At 30.5% G+C, this 8,666-nt stretch overlaps 1 protein-coding gene across 1 annotated transcript in view; it reads left to right on the forward strand.

Moving 5' to 3' along the window:
- Nucleotides 1–8,666, forward strand: part of LOC117177938 — a 28,544-nt gene that overhangs the window by 2,817 nt on the left and 17,061 nt on the right. The window lies entirely within an intron of this gene.

Consider the following 8,666-nt stretch of genomic DNA (forward strand, 5'->3'; position numbering starts at 1 on the left):
TTCTTGTTTCTTAGTGAATTAAAGCAAACCATTCTCATTCTGAATCGTTGTTGTTAATTATAAAAAAAATAGATATATTATCCCAGCTCCTGTCTGATTCAACCATCATAAAGATTATAATAATATGTCGAATGCAATAATTAACTTTTATTGAATAGAGATTTTTGAAAATCGGAAAAAATCTATCAAAATTTTATGATTATTCAACGAAAAGAAGTAAAGTTATAAAAAAATCTACTGCTCCCAAAAATGCCTAACTATTATATTTTAATGAGAAAATAAGATAATTTCTTACATTTTTGGGGAATAATTAATTTTTTTAATAATTTGAATTTGTTTTAACAATAAAAAATGGTTTAAAAAGTCGTGCTAGATATTTAAATTCTCCATTAGTGCTTACGTGTATAAAAATACCGAAGTTGCTAAAAATGAAAAATATTACATAAAAGTGTAGTTTGTTATTTTTGGTAATATTTTTGTGTCTAAAGGGGGTGAGGGCGGATTAAAAGTTACAATTATGGATACGATTTAATTTTATAGAAACTCCTCTTCAATCCCTGAATAGTTTGGCACGTTATTATGTAACCCTGGAGCATGAGTGTGATCTTTCGAAAATACCAAATTTCCCCATGGCCATCAAATAGGATTTTAAAGCATCTGGTGGCACGTGTGAGGATTTAAATTTTACAAGATAAAAAATTACGGATTCATTTCCTCTGAAATTTAAAGCTTTTAGAGAGTTGAGTTTGTCCTGTAGCTCGAAAAGCGTTTTCTGACAACCCTAATGGCCACTTTCAGCTGATTTATTTTCTTTTTCTAGAGCTTTTCTGTTATGTTTTTTTTTCTTACACTTTATATAGCTTGTACTACTTATTTTTTCATTTTAATATTCAATCTGTTCGTATTGAAAGTTGGCTGGATTATCTGAAGACTAATCGAAACGGGTAAGAGGCTAGCGGATCGAAATCCCCAGTTACTGGGACTCCTAAGATATTTATGTCGGTGGAACGATCTTGCAGATTCCATTAATGGTCACAAATATCGGTTTCGAAACGTAAATATCATGTATATATGGAATACGCGGGTCCGAAAAGATTTGAATCTCCCACACTGCAATGGATCTCAATTAATAAGTACATACAGGGTTGGCCATTTTCGACGAAAAGATTTGGCAACACTGTAACCTTTGAGAGAGATGACAGATCGAGTAATGACGTAGCGCGTTTGAAGCATCAGTCTAAGGAGATGTTTGCCATGGAGTAGTACAATTCCACGCGAACGTTCTCAGATTGTTGAAATTAACATTCAACAAAACAAGTCAATGGTGAAAACGGGCCAGTGTTCGGGACACTGGCCCGTACGAGTGCGATATTTTCATCGGATCGCCTTGGTTGCTTTTTATTTGGACGTTTGGGATTAGTAAGTGCCTCATCTGATGAAAATCTTTCATACAAACGATGCAATTTAGTCGCAGAAGGCACAGTTTTCACTTTATTTATTTTTCTCCATGCACGTTAAGTTTTCACATTTGACTTGTTTTGTCGAATGCTTCATGGCAAAAATCTCCTTAGACTAATGCTTCAAAACGCGCTACGTCATTACTCGATCTGTCATCTCTGTCAAAAGTTACAGTGTTGCCAAATCTTTTCGCAAAAATGAAGAAAAATTCAAGCTTCTTCAAATACATTTGAGTATATGTAGGTGCATTTACTTTAAAGTCATGAAAAATTCAGAAAACTGATACGTCAAAATCCTTTTTAGTTTATCAAATGAACATAACCTAAAATTTATTAGAACATTTTTCTTTAACCGCCTTCGTTGTGAAAAAACGAAGAAAATAAGACTTTAAGATTCAAATCGATCAAAGCGTTGACAAGATATTGCTGCGACATACATACACACACGCACACAAACACATATACAGATTTTCTAAAATCACTACTTTTCGACTCCCACAACTTCAAAACATGTTTCCATGATGTTTTTCCGAAATCAAAAAAAAAATGTATTATGACAATGCTTCATATATGAGAAAGCAGTAAATCAAAATCGTTTTTATATTACAAGTTACATGGTTCTTTCTGTTTATAAACTTTTATAAACGAAAACCTTTTTCATATCTTCAATATTTCTTAAATTATATATGAATAATTTTTATAAAAAGACAATTATTGTTCGAAAAAAAAACTTTTAGTAAAAATAATAAAATGTATTTTTTGTGATGAAAATTGTTATTTTTGGAAAAAAATTAATTTTACTTTTAAAAATTTAGATGCAACTATTTGTATATTTTAACGATAAACGAATTTTATAGCCATATAACAATTAAAAAGTAAAACCAATTAATTTTTTTTGTGCTGGAAGTATATAATTATTATAATTGAAACTGATCACGAACTGATACTCGAACGCAATAAGTTGCAAAGTTGCAGGACATACGAAGTTAGATTAACAATCGGTTTGCATTTTACATTGAAAACGATCTAAATCTTACTTCACTTGATCGGCTGGCGTCCCTTGATTGATCCGATAGTGTTCTATATCTGCAACTAACTCAATACAACAGTATCGTAACTTTGACCGTTCATCATCCTTGACCCTCGCACTTTATTGTATGAACGATGTTTGTAACTTTAATTATTTACGTGCAGCGTTTAAATTTAAGAGCACGCGAGATATGATATTTGAATAATTAGTGTTTAATATTCCCCAACAAATATTGTCCGGCGCCCCAACTCAGCGCACTGCTCACGCGAAGCTTCTACGTTACAGATTCATTCGATTCTCCCTTTTCGTCGTTATTCGAATCAGTCGAATCGAACGAAGCGAAGTGTAGCGAGTATGTGTACTAGGCAGTCTGATAAGTCCCTGAAAATGAAACACGGAGACGTTTTATTTGGCCAAAGTCGGTTTTATTTTTCAACATACTCTCCTTATAGGTCGATACAGAGGGTCCAACGATTTTCTAACTTTTTGATACCTTCCGAAACGTACTTGATCGGAAGGTCTCCAAAATACGCCTCAGTTTCAGCTATGAACTCCTCATTTGAGTAAAAACTCTTACCGGTGAGCCATCTCTTCAGGTTAGGGAACAAGTAATATATGCCATGTGCATCCCAAAATACGGAGACCATAACCTTTCCGACCCATTGTTGAGTTTTGGACGCTTCGGAGCACTTTGGCCCGGTGGAACCCACTGTTTTGCCTTTTGCGTTGACTCAGGAGTGTAGTAGTGGATCCAGGTTTCATACATGGTTATGAATCGGCGCAAAAACTCGGGCGGCTTACGCGAAAATAATGCCAAATTCTGCTGGGAAGTTGTCACACGAATTCGTTTTTGGTCCACTGTGCCCAAAACTGAATGCACGATATTGCCCACACGTTCCAATGATATGCCTACAGCATTAGCTACCTCTCTCAATTTCACTTTGGGATCATTCAACATCATATCATGGATTATTTCGACATTTTCTGGTGTAGTGACCTCTTTTGGGCGCCCAGATCGTTCTGCATCAACTGTGCTCGTACGGCCACAACGAAACTCGGTAAACCACTTATGAATCGTTCCAATCGACGGTGAAGAGTCCGGGTAATACTTATCCAGCTTCGCCTTGGTCTCGGATATCGTTTTCTTGCGAAGATAGTAGTGTTTGATCAAAACTCGAAACTCAGATTTTTCCTTATTAAAAAAAAACTCGGAGGTTAGTCGCTTCTCAGTGCTGTAACTTGTCAATGCGTGAACATAAATTGCTGAAGTTTTGACAGCCGTTATTTGAAGGATCAAGCTCGACGAAAATGGTTCACATTAGTGAATACAAATGCCATCTCTTAAAATTTTCGGGTACTTATCAGACTGCCTAGTATAACAATGCATTGCTGTTTAGACGCCAAGTGTTTGCGAATGAAAACATTGAACAAGTCGGGTTTTGCTTTGCCCCACCTTGTGCCGTTTGATACTTCAGTGTGAGCATTTTATACATGGAGCTGCTCCGTTTTCGCATTTTCAGAATCGCAGCTGCTGGTTGTCTAAACGAACCGCGCCCTAGTATTTTGAATCGTAAAAGTTTTAGCTTATCGACGCGCTGTGATCCAGATTTCGTTACGTACCCGATCCAGAAGTGGAACAGTGTTTGTCTCGATGTTTTAGCACACCTGACGTTCAACTTATGAATGTTGCAAGTTCTACATAAAGAACAGGGTGGTCCAAAAAAAGACATTGTAGGCTACATAAAAATAGAAAGTGCCTATTTTTTTTTTTTTTTCTTGAACAAATTAATTAATAGGACTATGCATTTCATTTTTCTCTCCTATGGAGATTAACATGTAAAATGGCATTTCTTTTTTGAAGTGAAATTTTGCAATAGAAGTTGATTGTATTTGTTTTAACCTTCAGGTCTGTATTTGAATAAGAATAATAATGCATTTTAACATACTTTGCCGTTTTAAAACTGTCATGTAAGAATTTAAGAACCAAGTCAATGTCCGTAAAATTGCAATATTCAAAACCATATACCGGGTTTTATTTATATTTTCATCATCTGGATTTTTTTACAAAACACGAGATGCTTATCTAAGAAAAGGTTTTTATATAAGAAAATAAAAATGTATAATAATTTGTAGGAGAAAAAGAGTATTAAAAAGTTTTGGCTCTTATTACCTGCAGGCTTTTTCACACCTTTTTAAAGGGAGTCATAGGGAGAAATTAAATTAATTAAATCGGAAAGTACATAAAACTAAATATTTACTGCAGTTTTATTTTGAAAATTACATCATTATTTACCAGCGACTTTTTAATTTAGAAACAAATAATATAATAAATAATAATAATAAAACAAATAATATAATAATTATCAAAATTATTACTAATAATTTATTATAAGACAAATTAATAAAATTTTGAAATATTTAGAATAATAATAGGTTAATAATAATTTAAATCTAATGAATTGAAAGCAAATTTATTAAAATGCACAATTTTTCATGATTAAATAATAATTGAATAATTATTTATTAGTAAATTATTATTAAATTTTTTATAACTGAATGATCTATTAATTAATAATTAAATAATAATTTATTAATTTAATAATAAGTCATAATTAACATTGAGTTACAAAATAATTAAAATTAACAATAATAATTAAAATAAAATAAATCAAAATTTCAAATTTTTAATAATTAGATAATTGGTTAACAAAAAATAATTATTAAATTATTATTAATTGAATCACCCATCCGTTCATTTATAATTATTTAATTAATAAGTAATTAAAGTTAACAATTATGATTAAATCAAATTAATTAAAACTTAAAATTTGTCATGATCAATTAATAATTGAATAATGATTTATTAATAAATTATTATTCAATCTTTAACAACTAAATGGTCTATTAATTAATAATTAAATAATTATTTATTTTAAAAAATTAATGAGTACTGAGTAATAATTTATAATTATTATTAATTTAATAATAAGTCATTATTAACATTGAATTAAAAAATAATTAAAATGAACAAAAATAATAAAAATAAAATAAATCAAAATTTAAAATTTTGTATGCTTAAATAATAATTAGATAATTGTTTATCATAAAATAATTATAAGGGGTAAGGTATAGAAATAAGGATCTTAATATAATATTTTCTGTAAATAGCTGTAATTAACTTTTATTAGTAAGCATAAAATGTAATAAAATATTTAGGCCGCACTGCCAAGCTGAACCATAGACGGCACCGTGAATTCTCTATGTTGAGTAGTGAATTTAGAAAAAACTTTGGAACAAATGCGTAGTCCTATTAATTAATATTTTGCGAAAAAAAAAATAGGCACTTTCTATTTTCATGTAGCCTACAATATTCTTCAGTCTTATCATAAAAATTCGAAAATGTGTTTTTTTAGACCACCCTAATAAGAACTGCTCCAGGTCAATAATTATTTATTCGATGTAGTTCGGTATTGCTATAGAGGCGGTTCTATACTGAAACAGATAAAATTACAAGTTAAATGAAGAGCTCCAGCTCCGCTTTTCAACCTACAGAGTTGTAATTTATGCGAAGCGTATTAGTTCAAGTTATTACTGAACTAATACAGTCACATTTTTTACGGGGTAGAAATGTAATCATCTGCTCAAGATTTGAAAGTCGAAAAAGTTTGCCCATTTTTGAAACGAAAAATGATTTTGCTTCAAAATTGAAATAGGACGAATAAATTAAACTTGATGTCAGAAATGAGATTAAAACAAACCAATATATGTTCCAACTATTCCGTTACTTGATTTTATTTAGCATATCGAGGCGTCCTGACGATAGGATGCTAACTTCTCGGTTATTATATAACTATTAGAAATAGCGCAAAAATTGAATTCACTTTTTTTCTAAATCCTCTGCGTTATTATGTCCTAATAAAAATTATTTAAATTACTTTCTTACTGTACAAGTGTAAATACGGGTGCAATAGAAAACATTTTCACCTTATTGCGACACCGAAAATTAATTTTTTTGTGAAATGAAGAGCAATGTATCACTCGTTGATACTTTCTTGTAATCCAAATTCAATAAAAATGATTTTGATATCAACATTTTGCATATATTATTGGTGTACCATATTGAAAATACATTCTTCTGAACGTACATCAGGAATTTCATGGTCTAATAATCGAAAAAATTGCCGTTACTCTAAGCAAATAAAGAAAAAGTCAATTTTTATCGATATTTTTAAATTGCAAGGTCAGTTACGTAGGGTAAATAATATTTGAATAATTTTTTAATGTGTAGGTACAAATTCAGTTGCTTCGGACTATTTTTACTGATAATTTATCTACCAAAAATTAATTTTACTGTCAAATAAGAAGCAGTATATCACTTTTAAGTATTTTCTTGTAATACAAAGTCAACAAAAATTATTATAATGTCAAAATACCTTATATATTATTGTTGCACTATATTCAAAATACATTTTCGTTAACGTATATCGCACAATCTATGGCCAAATAGTCAAGAAAGTTACCACGAATCGAAGAAAATAGCGAAAAAGTCGACTTTTTATGATTTTTTCAAGATTCAAAGTCAATTAGGGAGGGTAAAAAATATTTTAATAGAATTATCGCTATACAGGTATAAGTTGACTTGCTGTGAACTATTTTTATGGATAATTTAATCTAAGTGACAAATTTTTTTATGTTTAAATATGAAGAGGTGCTTCGTTTTTTGTGATTTATAGCCATATCTACGATGTGGGGACAGGAGGAATTTTTTTGATGAAACTTTAGGGGAGCGTTTTTAAATCCCAACAGAAAGTTTTCATTGTTGATAGAACTTCACGAAAACAACTTTTTTTCGATACGCTCTAACATACATCTTACATATTCCTGTATAATTAAATGATAATTTCTATGTAAAAAATCATTGTTTCGCCTTTAATTGGTATTAGTTTTTCAATCAAAACAACTTGACTATATTAAAATAAGTTCCCTGAACCTTAAAATCATTATGTATTTACGAAACTTCACAATCTTCTCAATGGAAAACCAAAAATTATTTATGTTTATTTAAGCTTAAGTTGAAATTTATTTAATTTTGAGATTTGTTTATTTTTAAGATTTTAAAGATTTCAGCGCATTAATTAAACAAATTTTTTAAATTCTATATTAATTTATTGGTGGACATCAATTTTTTTAAAATTTTTTTAATTTTCATAATGAATTCGGCAAAGTCTGTAAGTAAGCACAACAACCCGCAAGTAACAGTTTTTAAGAATATTGACTGAAGTGATTGCATTTGTAAAATTTCGTTGGAAACGTGTCGGTTGTTTTCAAATGTCGCGTTAATTTTGAAACTAGGTCAGGAGTATCTAAAATTTCCAAAAATAGTAATTAGGTTCTGCATATAAAAAAATACAGCTTCACTGCAAGAATGCGGTGAAAATGATTGTCAATAGGAAGTGAAGGCTATTGTCTAGACGAGTAGAGCCTATTCAAGATCTTTTCATTTTTAGTTCCGGCTTCTCGAAATCATGAGAACTATCAATTTTATCCTGTTTTTCTTCAATGCAATATTATTTGGCAATTTTGTTCGTAAGTAGAATAACCGACTAAATTAATCATGCATAAAAATATCTTACATCCAGATATCAAATACAAACGAAAAGTTCCCTTCACTTTATAAGAGTTTAAACATATGTTTATAATCATTGCCCCTATTTCGGAGAAAAAATTGTTCAGCTTGCGGGAAAACATTTAATTCTACAGTCCTAAAAGTGAAAATGCAAATGTTTTTTTGTTTAATTAAAATTAATAATTTTAAGTGCTGCGTCGAATTCTTGACTGCAAATTTCCCACACGCAGGGAAGTTTTTCGCAATTACAGATTGGAAGAACTTTAAGGGGAAAAGTTGAAGGCTAGACTATAAAATAAACTTTACCGTTTCTCGGACCTGTTATGTTTACATCTTTGCAAAATGCGATTGGTTAAAGCGTCACACCGAGTACACGCGTTGCTATCTCTGCCACGAGAGCTCGCAGTACGAAAATTTTTCTGTGAATTGTATTTGTCTCTTCTTTACATTTTTTACCGTTCTTTAATTCTTATTTTTCGGAAGTTCAATTTCATCATTTTAAATACAACAATGAATTCGTCATAATAATAAACACTTTGTGATAAATAAATAA

Source organism: Belonocnema kinseyi, chromosome 1 (assembly GCF_010883055.1).
Source record: "Belonocnema kinseyi isolate 2016_QV_RU_SX_M_011 chromosome 1, B_treatae_v1, whole genome shotgun sequence".
NCBI lineage: Eukaryota > Metazoa > Arthropoda > Insecta > Hymenoptera > Cynipidae > Belonocnema > Belonocnema kinseyi.